Genomic DNA, 19,927 nt, shown 5'->3' on the forward strand with positions numbered 1-19,927 from the left:
TTAAGACTCCACAAACTGTATGCTTGTCTTAAGTGATGTCATCAATGACTACTTTTCGAGCTTGGGTTTTGTGTGAACGTGATTCCCAATATTTTTACAGAATTACGCATTTTATGACAGCATTTATATTTAGAGCTTGGACTGAATGGTAAATACGCAGTGACACAGTTAATGAATTATGTTCAATTTAATAAAACGGCAACTTGTACTTTCTCCTCAAAGTATGTCAAAAACTCCAATTGTCTATCAAACATAAGGTTTGCATGCTTGTGGAGCGCCATAGCAGGCGGTGGTGAATATAAGTTTGTCTTTGTGTACACAGCTTGTCTAAGCAGGCAGAGGCTCTCTCCTGAGTAAATATGGTGAGCCACAGATAACATTCATATGGGAATAACAAGGACATTCACTCACAGACACACACACATACACACACCGCACAACTTGGCAAAAAAGCAGTAATGACAATACTGTAATGGAAAGGTAAAGTTCATTCGTACCACTACAAACCACTGTGTACAAATGTTCACTTTTTTTGCTGATATCTTTAAATTTACATGTCCTGACTGTTTTTTAAAACAAGGCAAAAGCGAATTTAAAGTACACTACTGTTTTTTGACTGTCGCTGGAATGAAAAGTGAGCTAAAGCAGGTGTAGCAATTCACTCAGCAGCGTCTTTGGCCCAGGATAGATCAACAAAAAAGTTGAAAAGTGTTCGCAACCAGGCACCCCGTCCCAAACATCAAGTTTTCGGAAGTTACACAGAACAATAACAATCACACGTTTTAATGTGATATTGGTAAGTGGTTGAAAATGAGGCGAAATGAGATAAATAAATGAGAAATAGCTCCTATATCGCTATGAATAGCGGGGTCTACTTCACCCAGAATGAGTTGTCCAATATTCTCTATATGTTTTCTCATTTTAGTGTACAACAAATATGAAGGTCGTTAGATTCTTCCCTGGGTGTTTTACTAACTACTTATTTCCTTACCCTTCTAACCTTGTTATTTAAATGGTACATATTTACAAGTTTAGTTTTTGTGAGTTGAATGCTACTACAACTGTTCAGGTATTCTTTGCTATTAATCCTGCTTGTCCGTTCGTCCACAGCACTTAGAATTTCACATGAGCCTTTGAATGCTCTCATTGCGTTGCTGTTTTTTCTCAGCGATGGGAGTACCGCTCAGTACAAAAAGCTTTGGCTGTCCTGATGGTGTGTAAGTGTGCGTATACTGTACGTGTGTTCCTTTGTGTTTGCGTGCGTGCGCATGCAGTCATGTTTTTGCATATTTACCATTCCTCTCAGCTTTAGTCTTTCTGCCAAGTGCTGTAGGTTGTTTTAACCAGGGCTGTAGGTCAACACGGGTCACCAAAAGGATTATTATAAATGAGTGACAAATGAATCACAAAAGTAAGCACAAAAACCTATGAGTGAGTGTAAGAGCCAAGCATAAGGCATCTTTTTTTATGCTCCAGTCCAGAATACAAGTACATCTGGTTAGATGTAAATAGATCTAATCCTCCAGATGATTAGGCTAAGATCTTAATTGGAAATCACCATGGTGAAGATTCTTCAAATGCTGATTGCTGATTGTATAGCAACTGATGTTGCTTATCTTGGAAAAACATTTCAGAATTTTGTCTTTTCAAATATTGTATCAAGACAACGTGTACAAAAACCAAGTAAAGACAAATTCCCTCAGTGCACCTACTAAGGCAAAGGTTGCATCTCAGTAGCTGGCATTCTCAATTTGCTTTAAGGGTCACACAATTGGAATACCACAGCCACTTGACATTATACCACAATTGTGCTACATATTTCTGGCTGTAAAAGTATTGTCTGAGCACCTTAGGTATCGGAACTTCTTTGGCTCTTTGGTATTCTGCTCAAAGTACTGTCAGACGCGTTGAATTTGTTAAGAAACTGGTAGATCAAACATGAGTTGAGCTGCAGGCAGAAAATATTCAAGCAACGGTAGGAATCCTGTGCTCTCTTTTGTACTGCATATCTCCTTCACAACCATTGCTGCTTGCCTCTTTCAGGGGATCTATCTACTTTTTACCTGAGTTAACACTTGCCACTTTAGTTCCAGCTTAATTGTAACCCTGATAGTTATCTAAGACTTAACAATCAATTTAGTTAACTAGTAAAATCCAAGTCATCCAATTCAATGTTTGTTAGAAGGCAAAATTGGCCTCATGACACTGAACTCCAACTATCTGGGACTCATTTTATAATATTTTAGCTTATCGTACAGCAAACATCAATTTATGTGGTTGAATTTGCTATTCAACCATGCACACTATTTTCTAATCCCAAAAGACTGAGTAAAGGTTTGAGCTTATTGGTACGTAACATTGACACACCACTCAATGGAACTGCATACAACGATTGATAAATCGCCCAAACCATTGCATGGACTGTGACAGCACTAGAGTTGGGATTGTACAAGGCTTCACATAAACTGCGATGCAAGTAACAGCAAAGTATAACATAAATGTTCACTGAGGTAGTATTTCCCAGACCATTTTAAGTGCTTCTTTAAAGGCTCATAAAATGAGCCCCCTATTTACCATGTTCTTCTTGGTCCCTAGGCTTCACGTGGTGTGAGTCATAGTTGTCTAGGTCGAGTTCGTTTAACTACAGTATGTACTACTGTATGTACAGTTTGTTCCACTATGAGAAATTTGAGTTGGGATAACTTTATCTGAGCTACGACGTCTGCATGCTAAAAATATCAGTCAGAGTTATACAACTGTATATTTTTCTGAATGTGGACCAAACCATTACTCTCAGCCCAAGACCTACTCCATTAATTCCAGTGACTGCAATTTGACCTACGCTTTGTGTATATTTTCCTTTACAATGATTGATAGCTTTGCTAGAAGCAGTCTTAACTACTTGTCATTGTGACTAATGGGAGGATTTAGTTCAGTATTGTCTGCAGTGAAAATGCATGTCCATGAAGTTATTCATGTTAATTCAGAAATGAAAGACACATCCTACTGTCTGATTTTTTTGACCAGTTCAAAAGCCACACTCTGTTGTCATTTAATATTTCGTAAGAGCAGTGATAAACAGTGTTGAGCTGTTAAATGAACACTATTGGGCGATGAGAAAAACAAAAAAGGAACAAAAATATCACTTAAAATAAGTTATATGTACATGCTTAAATGTTTTTATATAAATGAGAATATATAGGAGTACTAAGTGTTTGTGTGTTTTTATTTTTTTATAGGTAGAGATTGACACATGCAAAGTATGTTTAAAGGATTTATAAAGTTGTTTTGACCAAAATAAAATGCTTTGTACAAAATGACCCAGTTTGTTGGGCCAGGGACGGGCAAACCCTGTTGGGAAAGTCTGAGCAAGTTGACACCAGCAATGAACCTATCCATTTTTTTTTTTTTTTAACTCTAAATAGGGTTCTTTGACCCAAGTGTTTGTAGATTGTACACGTTCCTCAGAGCCACAGCATCAGACAGACTTAACTCCAGATAGATTTTCTCGTTAAGCTTGTTTTGGTTTTGAGTCACAGCTTTGACGAGCACCCTTTGCTGTGCAGCAAGACACAAGGGAATGTTTTATGTGACTCAATAATTTTTTTATTCACAGTTAATGTAACCTAGTTTAATCATTCAAATGGCATGTTATGTTGGCGCAATGGTTTCTTTATGAGTGCATGCACAGAGAAAGCTGCATTGCTGAATAAATGCAATAACTGACAAGTCGTCCAAACCTGACACATCAAGTCTCAAAAGTCTGCTAGGCCACTCAGACAGGTAGAAATTTCAAAGTCACCGTTTATGGGTGGATAATTATGCTTTGCCAAAACATACTTGGAATCTTTCTGACACTAAACAGTAAATCAAAATTATGATGGCAATAAAAATGCTGCTTGGCTCTCAGTAATTGTGCAACACTACGCAAAAACAAAACCCCGGCTTTAGATTTTATTATACAGGAAAGGATCATTTTCAATTCATCATGAAAAATATTTTTTTTCCCACGAAAAGTTGGGTTGTTTGTACAAACACCCTCAACTCCCACCCCTCACTTGTGTGGTTTTGTGGGTGACTGCACAGACAGGATGTGGAATTAAATAATTTCAACTGTTTGTGTTCTGCTTGTGTGTCAAAATTGTTCATATTAAAGTGTTTACAATATTTTTCTTTCGAAGCTATTTCACGACAGCACCACATCTGTGCGACATACAGAAAAAAGAAAGAAAATCTGCTTTTTTTTATTGCTGGGCTGGGTGGGGCCGCACCAGCCTGGAAATAGAACTGTAGTTTCCTGTTGAGTAGGTTATGCACACAATGTACAAAATGCAAAGACCAATTTTTCCAGTACTCTGAAATTATTTTGTGGCTAAACTACTCATCTGCAATTCTTTTTTGACGACAATGACGTTCTTTTTATTACCTCTACTAGTTTTGACGTCAAACTGTGGTCTTCATGGGGAACTGAAAAAGGCGTCTTGGTCTATCAATCACCTCAAAGTGGTGACACTTCCGCACACGTAGTTAATAGTTCTTGTCTTTTTTTCTATGAAATAATTGACTTGTTTTTGTCAAGAAAACAAGTTTTTTTGTTACTACGTTTACTCATTTGCTGTTTGTCAGAAGGAGACAGACTCACAATCATTTGTCAGCACGACTCACAAAGACTGTGAATGCATATTTGACTCTAAATTCTCATGTACGTATCTATCCCATCTAAATACTTTGGACCTTACCGTCTGTCTTTCTGTCTGTCCTCTCATTTGGACTGTCTAATTCTGACTTTAATCATCCAAGCTAAACGAGCTCAACAAGTATCTTCCACGGAAAAATCACATATTGTGTTGTCATGACACATTCCACTGTGTGTGCGAGTGTTGTATGTTGCAGATGTTCTAATAATTAAATTAGGTGAACTGTGGCATCACAGATTACAAAAATTCCGAATCATATTTGAATTGTTAACATGAAAAAAAACTTACTTGTCAATGGCAACAAATGAGTTTTAAAATTCAACTTCCCTCTTTTTTAAGGGTTGTATATAGTGTGGTCCCTCTCCTCACAGAATCATTTAAAAGTTAAACATTGTGTTCAGGTTTTAAAGGTTGGAGTCACTGACCCAGTTAGAGCGATTCATTATTTCCCATCTCTCATTTGAAAGTAGATGAACATATGTGACCCCTGCATCCTGCCATAAATGCAATTTTGTGTGTACAAAAGACACAAACCTCCAGTGTGTTGCTTAGGAACATTGTCCGATTTGTTACGCTTTGGGTTTTACGTGTGAGTGATGGCTTGGTGGACACAGGGCAACGCATGGTGCATGAGGTTGTACTGTACGTTCGTTAACCAAAGCTTGTTAACTGCTCCATTCTTAATGATTGTCCATTAGTGTTAAGAAGTGTGCAAGCTACGCCTGGGTGTGATACTCAACTCCAATCTCTTTCCCAGGGGAAATTGTCACGTGGCCGTGCCACCTGCCACCCAGCCAGTAACTTTCCCTATAGGCTCTTAGCCACGCCCCTGCAATCACACTAATCACTGTCAACTTCCCTACTTAAACCCTGGACTCCCAGTTCCACCCTGTCAGTTCATCCTGTTCTCCCGCCCATGTTGCACTCCATTCCTGCTTTACACGTATTAACTCCTGTTGCCAACCCTGCTTGTAAACTGCCCTGATTTACTCTGAATGCCGCACGTCCTGACCATCTGCTCGCTCCTGACCACGCCCTGACCACTCACTTTGTCCCTGACCACGTTCCCGCACCGCGCCCTGCTATCCAGCGTGCTTGCTCACCTCTTGTTAAGGTGATACATTATATGTCTAACATTAACTCCAGAGTAATCACGTTTGCAGGCTTTCATATACAAACTGACAGAGGTTCATGTGGTTTGCAGGAAAAGGTTTGACAGGACCTGGAATGAAGGCTGCTTTAACACTGTGAGTTTAAACATCTATGTGGTATGTGCAGCACTGTGTTAGTAACCTTTGATCTTTTTACAACCACTGATTGTATTCGCAATTCATACAGTGGTTCTTTTCAGTATTCCTTGATTGTTTCTGGGGGGAGAGGGGGGGGCATATTATTTGACTTAAAGGAAGCGTAACAACCTGAGCTCTTTTCACTTGACTGATGTTACCTCGCTAACACTTTCCCATTACTGTACTAGACACACAATACTGAGTGTGTGTGTGTTTGTGTGTGTGTGTGCGTGTGTGAGAATTGTTTCCATCCCTCTATAGAGGGTAGACAGTTAATTTTGCAAAGGGGCCACATGAGAAACTGAAACGCTTGTTGCCGCGGACCAGCTTGACATGTTAACCACAACTTGTGTCTATATTATTTTTAATGTATTTAGTAATGCATATTGTCTTGTTTCACTAAATTGCTACTTGTGTAGTTGTGGTATGTATTGTTAGAAATAGGTCCTAAAAAATTGTAGCTGTCATTAAAATCACATCTTCACACATTCAAAATGTTAACATTAAGCATGAAGTATTTATATTATTATTGGTAGCGATGTATGTATACCATAATGGCTTATAATATACATAAGATCTATAAAATTATAGATTTGCATACGATATTATTAAGCTAAATCTTGGCCCTCTGAGCAGGAAATAGGATTGCTTCTAATTATCAGTAACACAGATTTTTCATTCATTTCTGCTAGTTTCTTTTGGGGAAAAATAGTTACTGGGGGAGTCAGGAACCTCACTAAAAATTACGAAAATGTTGCTAAATTGGGAATACCACCGACATAACTTGATACCGCACTTGTTCACACAAGCACATAAAAAAAAGCACAACTTTTAAAATAAAAAATTGCATATTTTATTTTGACTTCATGGTTATTATAAGGGCCAGTCGAGGCTGTGGGCGTGCCTGTAGTAGCCCTGGGCTGTACTTTGCCCAAGTCTTCTCTCCAACTTGACACCAGTGTAAATTATTTAACAGTTAAATTGCACATTCTTTGGGAAACTGCAATCACCAGAAACTTCAACTGAATACATACACAGTTCAATGGAGGAGCATGATAATGTTTGATCAATACTGTTAGAATGGAATAAACAATATTTTTTTTTGTGTAGTTGTAATTTGCAATGCCATTGGGAGATAGTATGGTGGCATTTTCTTGAAAGGCCTTTCCATCAAATTCAGAGCAGTTTTGAAGCACAGCCAACAATTAAGGTATTGTTAAATTCACCAAAAGTGACCCTTTGTATACATATTTTGTATTGAAAGAATAAACAGACAAGTGAAAGTGTGTTTACATCATCCACAACTGCTTGAGTTAATGGTCATTTTTTAACCTCATTTTGTCATGGTGTGTGTATGCCATTGTTGCCAGGGGCACATACCACTGACTTTTGTTTGAGTTTTAAATAATTACTAGGGTTCATTGAGAGATGAAGCAAAAGACCATCTTTGGGGGCCAACTCACACAGGAGCATTGTACTTATTGGCACACAGCATCTGACTGCTTGGCATAGACTTGTAATGTATGAGGCTGGTGTCGAGGAGCACATTACCATTTAGTTTCAATGCTTCCATTGAGTTATCTCCACAAGATATTGTTTCGAAAGTCTAGACTTGCCCCATTCAATGGCCATTTACCAGCGCTTTGGGACAGTCTCCAACCACATGCAGCTTAAGCCACCATAGCTAACCCGCTCAGAGTAATCACTGCTTATGGACACACAAACCATCTCAATCAAACCAACAGACACTCAGAAAGAAAGAGCACAGAATATTCCCACACCGATTTCTGACATTCTCTCACGCCACTGAGTGGGATGCTGAACCAAATAGTGTGAGTAGCTGACAAAGTTACAAGCAGATATTAAGGATAGAGAGTCACAGCTTTTCTAATAATAACGAGGCCACGAAAATTCTTCATGACGAGTGCTTTAATGTCTCATAATAGAGACATCTAGAGTTCAATAGGATTGCTGCTACTCAATAGCTGCCTTCTTTAAAAAGCAAAAAAAAAAATTATCCCCATGTGGGAGCAAAATCGACCAGGCAATTTTATTGCTTGGGAAGGAGTGTGTAATGTGCTTTGTTTGACAGACCTTTAGCACTGAGGCCTGTAGTCATGAAGTCCTTTGAACACCAGGTTCTTCCTCGCCTCAAGTCAATCACCTCCCACCTCCTTGCCTATCAGAGCCAACACACGCTGGACAGCATGTTTGGCCTTCTCCCCTCAGGCAGGAGGCCATTCAGACCACAAAACCTCACTTAAAACTTCAAACCTACACTTGATGTTCATTGCACATTGTTTAGGCCAGGGGTCGGGAACCTATGGCTCGCAAGCCAGATATGGCTCTTTTGGCGACGTTAAAAATGTTATCAAAAAGAATACATAAGTACACATAAAAAAATCGTTGGTTTTAATTAAAATACATGCATTTAATTGTATTTAACCTATCGTGTTTTTTTTAAATGGTATGGCTCTCACGGGAAATTATTTTTTAAAAATGGGCATTTATGGCTCTGTCTGCCAAAAAGGTTCCCGACCCCTGGTTTAGGCTATGACATGTCATGTCAAACAAAATCTATTCGTAGTAGTAATAGCCTTGACTATTTTCTTTATTCTTCAAGCCTCTTCAATTATCTATTTAAAGGCGACGATGGCTTTAGAAATGCTTTGTAGGCCTAAATTGACGATGGATTATGTCAGATAAGAATGTTTTTTAAGCACCATTTCCAGTAAATAAAAAACGTGGTCAGCTCATGCCAGATAAGTACTCTGGTGGTGACCTGTTAAAAGCTCTGGAATGTACAACATGGACCCTGTGACCCTTTAATAGCTGGACCTGGTACTTCAGGATCAAAGACAACTGAGCCGGACTGGACGGAGGGGTCACATACCTCTGTTCACTTAACCTGCACACTTTAAGTAGCCCTGATTATTAAATCAGAAACCCAAATGAAACTTCAACCTGCTGCTTGGACATTTGTCACAAAGGGCCAAAGTGGATTTGTTTCTGCATGGAATCATGGCACGCTAGAACTACAATCATTTGTAATGGTGTAGTACTATGACTTTACATTGTTTAATATTTAACAAATTATTTGAGGCATTATGAGGAGCATTTTTTTTTTCCAAAAATGGATCATTCTGGCCACTGATTGCCAGTCAATTATCAGGCAAATACAAATTTAGATTCTTTAGATCAATTCAGATCTAGCAATTAACATAGGATGCATGTTTCTGGTATGTGGAATTAAGCAAAAACCCAAGCAAACATTAGGATGATAGTCAAATCCAATACAAAAAGGTCAAAGTCAAGTTTGCAACCCAGAAGCATCGGTTGTGACGTAAACATTCGGACAACATACACACAATGTATTGCCTGACTGACTTTAATGCTATACTTTGTTTCTGATCTGTAATTTTCACTGTTAAAGCCTGTCTTATAGATGTAAAGGGTAGAAATCGCACACAAATAGTTTCAGAATAAGATGAGAAATTTAAAAAAACTCATCAACAGCAAATAGGAGTTAATGATTTTCCAATATCCTCCCTGTTGAGCTAATCTACAATCACATTCTTACATTCCAGGGGAAAAAGAGAGGTGGGTCTCTCCCTCTGCACTTTGACATTTCTGCATCCAACAGGGAGCAAGCACAGTATGTGGCCCAATGGTAACATATGTAATACAGTAATGAAGAATTAAAACTGATGAAATAAAAAAAGAGACCTTAAGCTTAGCATTTGCATTTTAAGTAAATCCCTTTTGGCAATGGGCTCTTCATATCAACGTAACTGTACTTGCATGAAATCTTGTTTTAATCAGAATCATATGAAATAGTTTTCCCCCAACTCATTATCATTATCCGCAGCTTAATTATTATAATAAAAAAAAAAAAAGCTTTTTCAAGGCAGCGAATATGTCTGTTTTACATATTGCAGGTCCTTATGTACAAATTATATGATGAAACACAAACAATATTATTAAACTAGATTATAATTTATTCAGTCTGGCATGACAAGACTCTGTCTTGATGATTTTGAAGTTACTTGTATGGGAAAATGCAATGCATGAGTCATCCCTTTGATCCAAGTTAAAATGAGTTGTCAAAATGCTGTGACGACACTTCATTCTGGTCTAGTGAACTACTCAGTGATCACCACAAACCCAACCACTATATAATTAAATAAGAGCTTCCTTGCGTGAGAGCATGACGCATGGATGACCTGCTTTAGGGGGTAAAAGTTACTTAACATGCATAAGCACAAAATCACATACTTCTGCAAGAAGGAGCAGAAAAAGGTGACGTGATTTATTTTTCTCACACATGATCCTTCACTTGCATTTCCACCTGACTGGGGCAGAAATGTGAAAGTGAACCACACACACACAACACACACTCACTATATATGTAATAGGAAGTGGCAATCAGGAAAGTAGCAGAAAGCATCTGTTTCCCTCTATTCATCTTTGGTGATGATGAAGAGGAGGAGGTTGGAGTCAGATGAACATCCTGTGCGTCGCTTACGTTATCGCCCCGTGTGTTTCGTCCCACTGCACGTCTGCAGCTGTGACACTGGTCAGTGTAATTGGGCATGTGAAATGACGCCGAGTGTGTTTTGCCACAGATGACAACGCTGTTTACTTCAATGGAAAAAGTTTTGAACTGAATGATCTATTTAGCGGATTGAAATGAGATGCTATATTAAAGGAGGACATGGAGAGTTGTTACCCAATTAATCTCAATCCAAAAAACTGTCAATCAAATCAATGTCAGTGCTAACAGAAACGGAAAACTGCTGCAGTAGGGCAGGGGTGTCAAACTCTTTTTTTTCGCGGGCCGCATTGTAGTCATAGCTTCTTTCGGAGGGCCATTATGACTGTCAACCCAAATAAATGTATGAGCATCTCATATTATATACAATAAAAGCTACAAAACAAATTGACAAATAACTCGTTTTCAAATCAGACCAGTAAAAACTGGTCAAATATTTAAAAAAAAAAGATATTAAGAGTGAAGACAATTTGCAATTCTAGTAATGACACACGAATTTGATGCACAATTTGTCTTCGCGGGCTACATAAAATGATGTGGCGGGCTGTATCTGGCCCCCGGGCCTTGAGTTTGACCCCTCTGCAGTAGGGTATGCACACAGAAAGGACCAGAAATGTGTCCTCTATAACAACTATCCAGCACTAGCTGTGGGCTTATAATGGCGTTAAAAACACATTCAAGAGGTGAAATATTTCAGTCATTTTTTTTTTTTAAAAGGAAATGTGATGTTTACATCTATCTCTGCGTGTCACACAACTGTAACACTGCTCAACTGATTATTGGCAGATCGGGATTGATCCTGTCACATGTCAACAGGTGACAGAGATCTTCATTCAGAATGATTTCAATTGGAATGACATAAAAGTCTCCATGTAAACCTGGTTACTGAGGTCCACCCTGACATTGCACGAACAGGAGGGGCTGACAGGATCAAGATATGAGATTTAATTGGTGGTTGTGTTTGAGATTGTCAAGAGGACCAATAACTCAGTAACACCCTGTTGATACCACACACATGTGGCAACGTGTTTAAGTGTTCACACCCTCTGACGCACACCAAAACACATAAGTCACACATATAGACATGTTTGGAAGTACTGTAGCTGAGCTAGCTCACAATTCCATGCACACACACACACACACACACACAAACACACACCCTACAACATACTATCAAAAGTCATATCTTTTACTGATAACATCATGTTTGTTTGCCTTTGAATGCAGTTAGGAAACAGAGGGATTGATAACTCGAGGACCTCTATGTGGATTCATGGCTGAAGTTAACATTAGTACACAGGCTGGAGGTTACAACTGTGACCGCTGCACTAACAACCTCACTTAAAACATTGCACTTTGTACTTGGATGGTTGCATCAGCTTGTTTGGTTGAGGAAACCACTACACACATGTGATCAAAACATATTACAGAAGGTGATCAATATGAATCTTAAAAATGTTTGCATAACAGTTAGTTCCGACCTGATTTTCCGGGTCGGGATGCATGTGACATTTGATTCGAAAGATGAGGATACAAGCAGTTGTCTGAGCGCCTGTGCACTCATCAATTCTGAAATCAAAAAATGTAATTAAATCTTCTGTTGGCTGCTCAATTATTAAAATGTGCCATTCTGCCCTTTTCTTCCACTGTTAAAAAATAAAACAATAACCACCCACACATCCAGATTCTAATCCCGATGACAAAGCAGCTATGCTGACCAAAACAACCACTTTGAAGTATCGAAGCCAAAATGTAATAGTCATGGTGCTTACCAGCTTTTGACCCAAGATGTACTTTTCAAGCAGCGACCCTCCTGAGATCAACTTTTTTTTTTTTATTCATGGGTGAATAAGTGTGACTGGTGGCGTTACTTTTCCATCATGCACTCTGGGATGGAACCCACGTCGCCACATGTGAAAGTGGGTTGGGGCTTCCAATATTGACTGTTGTTTGATGCACGGATTAGTTTTATAACAGCATTGGCTTCTATTCAGCGGGATTTAAGTGCTGGGGTTATTTTTGTTTGGTGATGTATCCATGCACCACGAGTGAGTTTCCCATACTTTCACCACTCCTTCTGCAAGTCTAAATAACTACTAGGTAGCTGCCGTTAACACTCGCCACTATATGAGGCGGAATCGAATGAGCCGCATCACAACAAATCACCAAGATCCAGCTGTCGTTGTGACTCAAGCCAAACATTGGCCCAGCATTACATTGAATGGCACGAAAGGTGGCTCCATATATGAGACAGAACATCATGAAAATAAATATGCTCTAATATTATGTCAATAATTCTTGGGATATTAAGACAAAGTCATGCCAATGACACGTTATTAGCAGACCTGAGTTGTACAATGTGAAAATAAAAGTTCACATTGCCTTTTTATGTGTCTTTAAATGTCAAGGTCACGAAAACGTTATTCATTTTGTGCACTTATTTGAGACATTTCTTTAGGAAGGGAACATGAAACTGGAATTTATTGTCAACAAATGTTTGTTGGACCCTGTGCCCCCAATATAAAACAACAATATTTTATTTTCTCATAGCTGTCATTTCCAAGGTTCTGTGGCATACACCAATCAATCTTTATGGTGCCAAGCAATACAAAGCGCAAGCTCGAATTGTAGGTCTGTTGCACTTTCACCACCTACATTTTGTTTCAGTCAGTTTGAGCATAAACATGCACACATGACCTGCTGGAGGTCAATTTGTAGGCGTGTTCCTCCTTATGCAAAAGAGTGATGGATGTCCTGCTGCTGTGTTGTTGCTCTCCTCAAGCTACCTCCATACTGGTTTGTTTACTGGTATCTCCTCCAGACTCTTGACACTAAGCTGGGAGACAAAACAAACCTTGGAGCAGCTACACAACCCAAGCAAAGTATCTATGCAGCAGATACTGCTTCATGTTACTCACTAATGGTTCATGACCCCACCTGCAAGATGTTTATGAACGAATTCGTTTTTTCTCATAAATGGTTTAATGTCTATTTCATCTGCATCTTATTCTCCATCAGGAATCTTTAGCGTGGTTGGGAATTTGGCATTCCACACTTTGCCATGCTGGGTGTTCCAGTATACCGAGGATGTTTTCGTTTACAGGCCCCTGGCACACTTGACAATTTGGTGGCTGAACACAGAATACATATTGGACCAATTGAAACCAGGTTTAAGTTGTGGCACAGATGGCATAACGTGATTTTTGGTGTATTTCACTTACCATATGCAAAACGTCTTATGAGTAAAAGTGCTTGTCCTTTTTTTATATTTATATATTTTTGGACACATTTGCAGTTTTCACCCGACCTGGTCCTGTCCATCTGGAAAACCAGGCACAAAAATAGAAGAGTGAACTTCCTTCCTCATGAAAGCAGAATGGAACTAAATGTACTGTTGCTTTGTTTAATGCCAGTGTTCCAGATTGTTTGTTGTCTTCCATCCATTGTTTTTCCAACAGATGATGCGCCAATGTTTTATCTGCCTCATTAAGTCTCATTGTCACTTCACACATGAATAACTGCAGTCCTCCTTTGATACATTATGTTATCTAAAGCTGAAATAACCATTTTAATGTCTGCTATTTTGTGCCACAGTGTTTACGGTTGTATGCCCAGCAATGGCTAAGCAACAAAATTACTGAGTACTTTTTAAAAATGTTTGGCATTTCACATTATACAACATAAACAGTTTAATTTCTGTTTAGAATCTAATCCACGGCGGCACAATGTGAAATAAATAAATATGAAATATGACTTCATTCAAGGCTCCAAAACTGCCATTGTTTAGAGTTTTTCTTTTATCTGGTGGTGACCCAAGACTTTTCAAATATAAACACAGGACAGGCCACATGCCTTATTGCAAAGTAAATATATTTATTGATATACAGTAACACAAACGATAACCGATTAAATAATGATGGGAAGGCCTATAGTCATTTTTGCCCATGGCTGCATGGGTGACTTAAGTATGGTGCTTTATTAAGTCCTTTGTCTCTGACATGCAAATATGAGTTAATGGCTTAGGTCACAGGATGATTCCCAAGTGGATATGATGTCATCATTTCCTGTTTTGATGTAAGTTGACATGGCAGAACAGCAGCCTGGCCCTACAAGCTGTCCGTGCTTCATTATTCATGATAAGGGTGTCTTCAGCAGCTGTCAGTATAGGCGAATTTTAGAAGGGGGTGGATTTTGGCACATTCTGCACCTCTAAATAAATAATATCACTGACAAGCTGTATAAATCAAGGGCAGGGTAACATGTTATTTAGGGGTCACTGTTCCATTACTCCGGCAAGAGATTCACGTTGGAGTTGCAGATGATTTATTTTGTGCAACCACTTGATGAAATAACTGATGAAATTAAAACACCTTTTTTTTTTCTCGATGTAGGTACATATTTCTTCTTGCATATGTGTATCTTCATCTTGTAAGGAAGATCCAACGGAAAATAATATTTATTACAGTTGTGGTGTTGTACAGTTTTCGGGTATGGGCTCAATTCAATGCCCTATTCTGGAATTGTTTACTATATAATAAAATTCATTTCATTGTTTTCTGTTTACCTTCAACAAATAAAACAAATGTAATTATATATTTCAATAATTAAAAACAATTATAATAAAAAGATGCGCCATACGTATTATAATGTCACATGGCCAATGCATCTGACTCACCTTTTGTTTTTATATTTTTTCTTGTTGACCAAATCAATATAGAAATCAAAATATACAATTGTACACGTTCAGTGATAATTAACTTGAACCGTTCGAGTTAATTATTTGGGTCAGTTCATTGACATTTGTGTCTGCAACTCTGGTCTGTGGTCATTCCCAGTTTAGTATGCCAGAATGAACGCATCCAAATCCTCTACTACATCTGGCAATGCGACATGTTTACACACAATTGCAAAGGCCATCCCATATTAATACCCACACAACAATGAATACAATGTAATGCATGTCTCACATGTATTTTAACATGCAAACACACACACACACAACATGTTTTTACAGGTTTTATTATATAAACTACAGTGTTAGAGGTTAAGAGATGCAAGCTGTGACACTTTGTACTGCCCCACACAGCTCTGAATAGCTCATCACAAGCGAACACACACGCATGCAACAATTTTCTAATATTTACTTGTTAACACAATTAGAGAAAATAATGGAAAGTCTTGCTAGTAGATGACAACACAAAAAAACATTGTGTCTTTATTGTGCCGTGATAAGGGTAAAGCATTGTCCCCACTACACTTTGTTCAGTAGTACATCGTTTTTATCATGAGGAGAAATCTGGATGTGCAAAGGGGAAACAGGTCATTATGAACCTTTCAATGATAAGTTGATTTATCTCTGGACATGGAAAACACTATTGTACCAACAAATTGTCCTATGGGTGGAGTGTCTTCTAATGTTACTTTCTTTTCAATGACTGGCGCTAATGTGTTACAGTCTTTCCCCACTTCTCACTGGGAGGAACACGGTATTGTATGAGGGCTCTACGTTTGGAAAATGTACACTTTTTTAACCCTCCTATCGTCCTAGGGCTCAATTTGACCCCATTCAATGTTTACCATTCAAAAAATAGTAGTTGACCATATTTCATGACTTTTCCTAAATTGATGGGGACAACTGAACCGGCATGATTTTTTTTATTATATTTTTTCAATGTACTGAACACATATTGCACGCATTGATCGTCCTATGGGGTCAATTTGACCCCAAGCTGTTTTAGCTGTTAATGTAGTTCTTAAAATACACTTGACTTGAACAAATGAATGATAAGAATTCACATTCAGTGTCTAAACCTTAGTTTGTTGTTCAGATGTCTATGACAATGATTATTTGAGTCGCACCTTTGTAATGATTTCTGCTTTGGTCCATGTTTCGCAATGGGCCTAACGATAGACAGTAGTGTTCAGAATAGTAGTGCTATGAGACTAAAACAAAGATTATTTCAGGTTTTGAATTTATCTTTTTATGGTTACATGGGAAACAAGGTACCAGTAGATTGTGTAGATTCTCACAAATCCAACAAGACCAATCATGACATGCACATGTTCAAGGCTGTGAAATTGGGTTATAGCTATACAAGTTATCATACAACCTAACAAATAAAGACTACGTTCCAAATTACAGTCACATATTTTTGTAGTTTGCACATAATACTGCATATACCACCAGAAAGAAATATTACCTTCCTCATAGTCAGGTAACAAGTGGGAATTATTCCGTGACTTTGCTAATATTAACATCGCAACCACGGAAACAAGTAAAGGGAAAACCGAGGCGGGTAATTTGCGTCAATCTTAAATCAAAGAAGTCAAGAAGAAAGTCAAGAATTAGCAGCCACAGACCGTCATTAACACAACCGTGTGATGAAAACATGTTTCCCGTTGACAAGCAGTGTGTTGGAATGAGAAGGACGGTATAGGATGGCAGCAGTTTGTATCGAGTGACACTTTGACATCAATCATGAGTAAGCCGACAAACAGTAGCCTCGGGGTACCCATGTTATCTGCACAAGGCAGAATCAAGTTTTTATAGTAATTTGACCACAAGCAGACTATCTGGCATCATTATTATCCACATGCAGCACAGCGGTTAGGAGGCCTGACTCACATTTCTGAAGTTCGGGATTCATATTCTCAGTTCCGCCATTTCTCTCTGATCTTTGCACATTTTTCCTGTGCTCACAGTGATTTCTCCAGGTACTCTGGTATATTTCATATTCCCAAAATATATTATCCCGGTTAATTTTGGATAAGCGGTAAGTGGAGATTGTTTGGCTACATATACAGTATACGCTACGTATATAGCAATTCACACTCATTCAATATGTTTTAGATGACCATGCATTTTTATTGACAGTAAATAAGAGTGCCAATATGTTCAATATGTTTAGATGACCATGCCTTTTTATTGACAGTATATAGGAGTGCTGAGATTCAAACCCATATTCTCTCAATTATAATACAATATTTTATATATATTTATATATATATATTTATATATATTTGAATACTCTTTTATTGATGACAACCACAGTAATCAAATTTTACTTCTAGTGTCAACCGTTATATTTTAAAATGCAGATCTTTCTACAAACCTTTTATTAGTAGATGTCATGAAATTGTGAGGTTGTACCAGATGGGGTTGGCGAGGCCTATATCTTTCCACTGTTGTCGAAGAAAAAAGAAAAATATTGTAAGACATGACCAAAAACTAAAATAAGATATAAACATATAAATATTTATAGGCACTAATAATTAAAGAAAAAAAACTTATAAACTTTTATCAGCACCAGAATCATTGTAATGATCACTTTCCTTCTAAAAATATCAAGCATTTTAAAAGAAAATTTTACACCTTGTCTTTAATTGCAGGTCCAAGAGAACAAAGATGTCTGCATGTTTAGACCGCCGAGGAGGCAAGTGAGAAGTGGCCTGACCCTGGAAGACATCACCCGCAGGCTGTGTGCAGGTGTGTTACTGCATGGTAACATGAGCTCGCAGGAGTCTATTCATGTCTCTCTTTCAGTCTGTGATGATTAGAGCAGAAGCTCATGCAAGAGTGATCAGGGAGTAACAATTACACTCAACTATGTGTGACCAGCATACACATATATTCATTCCAACATGCTTGACTTCACACACCTTTCACTTTGGCCCTAAGCAGTGCAAACTATATTTTGCCATGCAACCAAAGAAGAGTTACATATAAAATAAAATCTGAAGATGCTCTAAGACATGTCACTTGTGTTGAAAGACGCGACACGACAAGCCAGAGGTTTTGCTATTTATTACGACATGTACAGTCATGTGTAATTATGCTCTACAGCCAGATGATTATGAAAGAGTTAGATGTTGCCATGTTGTGGCCTGAGAGCCACACAAAATGATCCTTAATTTAGCTACGCACAAGCCAGCTAATGGGACTAACATACATATATACTGTATATATATATATATATATATATATATATATATATATATATACTCAAGACAAAAAAAGCCCATAGCACAAGAGACAATGTTTTGTTTTGTTTTCAAAAGGAAAATGGAATGTAAAGATGAAATGTTTACCCTTGAATGTCACATTATCATGATTCTCATGTTGACCTTGTAAGATAGAACCAAGATTGAACCAAGATCGCCGTCTTGGTGGAACACAAATAAGCAGGCAAGTATTTGCTTATTTGAATCTGCAAATCACTGGTGTAACACCTCAAATATTCCATTATTAACTAACCACTATCATTATTGTCTTCTGAAATAGAGTGCTGAATTCATCTTGGTTAGTGCTCAAGAGAGGTGATGCTCTAACTAAAATATTCCCCAAAAAATGAGATAATGACAGATTGACAAGAAAGAACATTTGTGCTGTTTCCACCAAGGACAACCACAACCACAACTACTACTATTGTGCTTTTACACTTTAGAAAGCACCTAGTTGTGTTTTTAATAATTAATGACAGTAATTATGTGCATTGTGTTTGTTTTCAGACCAGGCTGCAGTGAAGGGATCTCATATTCAAGCACCGTCATACAATAAGGTCTTAAAAGAATTTCTTACATACACGTATTATATTTTGATTGTTTGTGGATATGTCAGTCATAAGGTATTTGATAACAACAATACAGTGACTTAGTGCTTCCCAAGGTGTGAGCCGGCCCGCTCAACAATGGCTTTAGAACTCCTCCCTAATGATAGTGGATCATTATTAAATAATGACACGTCTCACAGTTCACTAAGCAATCCTTTTGCCACTTATTACTGGGATTCATAATGACAGTAAATTGTTAACCGTGGAGTGTGGTATTAGCTGGACCTTGCCAAATAGTGAGCAGACTGATGACAGCACCACTTCAAGTTCAATGAATTCCCCCGAGGTATACAAAATGTATGAAATAGATATAATGATTGGACAAATCTTTTTTTGTTATGTTATAATTGGGTTTTTGAAACCAAAACTAAGCTGAGGATTGACTTTTTTTATTTTGTCTGGTGGGCTGGATCAAATGATTTTTCAGCCCAAGTGTCCTGGTTCCCTACTCCTGTTTTGTAAGGATATGGTTCCATATGTATAATGTATTTGTGTGACCTTGTGTGATTGTTAATAGGGAAATAAATTAATATGGTGATTGGAGCCAAAATGACAGGCAGCTTGCTGTAATCTCAGCAGAGAATCAATGCTGTCACAATCTAGAATCCTTACCATTTCCTTTCGGACAATGTGTTAAACTCATTTTTGTGAGGACCAAATTATAGTTTTTGTGGTTGTCCATTGTGCTGTATGTTAATTGCCTTATTGAATTCTTCCATACACAAATTGATGAACAATGAGTTTTAAAATCAAAAGTCAGAAGAAAATTGTTCAACTGCT

At 38.0% G+C, this 19,927-nt stretch overlaps 1 long non-coding RNA gene across 1 annotated transcript; it reads left to right on the forward strand.

Moving 5' to 3' along the window:
• The first annotated feature begins 5,884 nt into the window (after positions 1 to 5,884).
• On the forward strand, positions 5,885 to 19,877 carry LOC125971280 (uncharacterized). Its single transcript, XR_011087007.1, has 3 exons — positions 5,885 to 5,944; positions 17,928 to 18,024; positions 19,047 to 19,877. It is a non-coding gene; the product is annotated as an uncharacterized lncRNA (long non-coding RNA).
• Positions 19,878 to 19,927: the final 50 nt, after the last annotated feature.

This window comes from Syngnathus scovelli, chromosome 6 (genome assembly GCF_024217435.2).
Source record: "Syngnathus scovelli strain Florida chromosome 6, RoL_Ssco_1.2, whole genome shotgun sequence".
Classification (NCBI taxonomy): domain Eukaryota; kingdom Metazoa; phylum Chordata; class Actinopteri; order Syngnathiformes; family Syngnathidae; genus Syngnathus; species Syngnathus scovelli.